The sequence below is a fragment of the Colobus angolensis genome, unplaced genomic scaffold, assembly GCF_000951035.1.
Source record: "Colobus angolensis palliatus isolate OR3802 unplaced genomic scaffold, Cang.pa_1.0 Scaffold151, whole genome shotgun sequence".
Classification (NCBI taxonomy): domain Eukaryota; kingdom Metazoa; phylum Chordata; class Mammalia; order Primates; family Cercopithecidae; genus Colobus; species Colobus angolensis.
In genome coordinates, this window is record NW_012114611.1 from 1,707,747 (window position 1) to 1,710,596 (window position 2,850).

The window sequence follows — 2,850 nt, forward strand, 5'->3', positions numbered from 1 at the left end:
CCAGCCTGGGCGATAGAGCGAGACTCCATCTCAAAAAAAAAAAAAAAGACAGAAGGCTGAACTAGGTGCAGCGGCTCACACCTATAATCCCAGAAGTTTGGGAGGTTGAGGTGGGAGGATCACTTGAGGCCAGGAGTTCAAGATCAGCCTAGGCAACAGGGTGAGATCCTATCTCTACAAAAATAAAACTAATAAAAAAAGAAAGAAGGCTGTCAGAATCTCAAAATTCTGCAGCCAGTAAATAACATAGGACAACACATGGAACAAGGAGGATGATGCCAAGGGCAGAACTGCATGGCCAGGAAGGGGAGTTAAGACCACAGAGGATTATTTCTAGGCCTTGACATCTAGTGTTTTCCCAGTTGGGTTTTGAAATTGCTTCAGATTAGTAAGTCCTTTTCTCCTTTCCATTTTCTCACTTTTTGAATGGGAATGTCTATAACTATTATCCTATTGTCTGTCCCACCGTTGTATTTTAGGAACAGATAACTTTGGCCTGAGCATCTTGGCAAAAACCCATCTCTATAAAACATAAAAATGGGCCGGGCATGGTGGCTCACACCTGTAACCCCAGCACTTTGGGAGGCCAAGGCGGGCGGATCATGAGGTCAGGAGTTCAAGACCAGCCTGGTCAACATGATGAAACCCCGTCTCTACTAAAAATACAAAAATTAGCCAGGCATGGTGGCACATGCCTGTAATCCCAGCTACTTGGGAGGCTGAGGCAGGAGAATCACTTGAACCTGGGAGATGGAGGTTGCAGTGAGCTGAGATCAGGCCTCTGCACTTCTGCACTCCAGCCTGGGCAACAGAACAAGACCCTTTCTCCAAAAAAAAAAGATGGTGCACACTTGTAGTCCCAGCTGCTCGGGAACTGAGATGGGATGATCGCTTCAGCCCAGGGAACTCAAGGCTGCAGTGAGCCATGATCATGCCACTACATTCCAGCCTGGGTCACAGAGCGAGACCCTGTCTCAAAAAAGGGCGGGGGGGGGGGGATGGTGTAGGGCGGACAGATAACTTGTTTTCTAGTTCCACAGGTCCACAGATCGGGAAGAATTTTCCCCCAGGAGTGTTTATATCCAGAGTCTCACTCATACCTAATTTAGATGATTTAAATGATGAGATATTGGACTTTTGAGCTGATGAGATTTAAATGAGATTTGAGACTTGAGTTGATACTGCAATGGCTTGAGACTTTTGGAGATCTTGAGATGGGGGGAATATATTTTACATGTGAGAAGAACACAAATCTTCAGAGGCCAGAGGGCTGAATATGGTAGGCATAATAATGTCCTCCCCAAAAGGTGTCCACATCCTAACCCTCAGAACCTGTGAATACGTTTTCTTACATTGCAAAAGGGACTTTAATGATTTGATTAAGTCTTTTCTTTTCTTTCTCTCTTTCTCCTTCCTTCTCTCTCTTTCTTTCTTTCTCTCTCTCTTTCTCCTTCCTTCCTTCCTTGTTTCCTTTCTTCCTTCCTTCCTTCCTTCCTTCCTTCTTTTTTCAAGGCCTTTCTCTGTCACCCATGCTGTGTAGAGTGGTGTGATCATAGCTCACTGTAACCTCAAACTCATGGGCTCAAGCGATCCTTCTGCCTTAGCCTCTCAAAATGTTACAATTACAGGCATGAGCCACTGCACCTAGCCAAATTAGGGATTTTGAAATAGGGAGATTATTTTGGATTATCTGAGTGCACCCAATGTAATAACAAGGATCCTTATCAGAGGGAAGCAGGAGGCAGGAGAGTCAGAGTCAGAAATGTGACAACTGAAGTAGAGGTTGGACTGAGGCAATTGCTGGCTTTAAAGATGGAAGAGGACCACAGGTTGAGGAACACGGGCAGTCTTTAGAAGTTGAAAAAGGCAATTAATCTTTTTTTTTTTTTTTTTTTATAGACAGATTCTCGCTCTGTCGCCCAGGCTAGAGTGCAGTGGCGCAATCTGGGCTCACTGGAACCTCCACCTCCCAGTTTCAAGCGATTCTCCTGCCTCAGCCTCCCAAGTAGCTAGGACTACAGGCGCCCACCACCACACCCAGCTAATTTTTTGTATTTTTAGTAGAGACAGGGTTTCACCGTGTTAGACAGGATGGTCTCCATCTTCTGACCTCATGATCTGCCAGCCTTGGCCTCCCGAAGTGCTGGGATTACAGGCATGAACCACGATGTCCAGCCAAAGGCAAGTAATCTTGAAAAGGTTCCTCTGAAGCCTCCAGCAGGAACATAGCTCTGTTGACCCATTTTAGACTTCTGACTTCCAGAACTGTAAGATAATAAATGTATTGTTTTAGGGGTTTTGTGGGTATTTTTTGTTTGTTTGTTTGTTTTTGTTTGTTTTGAGACAAGTTCTCACTCTGTCACCCAGGCTGGGGTGCAGTGGTATAATGATAGTTCATTGCAGCCTTGAGCTCCTGGACTCAATTGATCCTCCCACCTTAGCCTCCCCAGTAGCTGGGACTACAGGCACATGCCACCCAGCTCATTTTTTCATTTTTTATGGAGACAAGTCTTTCTATAGTTCCCAGGCTGGTCTCAAACTCCTGGTCTCAAGATATCCTCCTTCCTGGGCTAGGTGCAGTGGCTCATGCCTGTAATCCCAGCACTGTGGGAAGCTGAGACAGGCAGATCACCTGAGGTCGTCAGGAGTTTGACACCAGCCTGGCCGACATGGTGAAACCCCATCTCTACTAAAAATACAAAACTTAACCGAATGTGGTGGTGAGTGCCTGTAATCCTAGCTACTCAGGAGGCTAAGGCACGAGAATCGCTTGAACCTGGGAGGCGGAGGTTGCGGTGAGCCGAGGTCATACCACTGCACTCCAGCATGGGTGACAGAGCAAGACTCTGT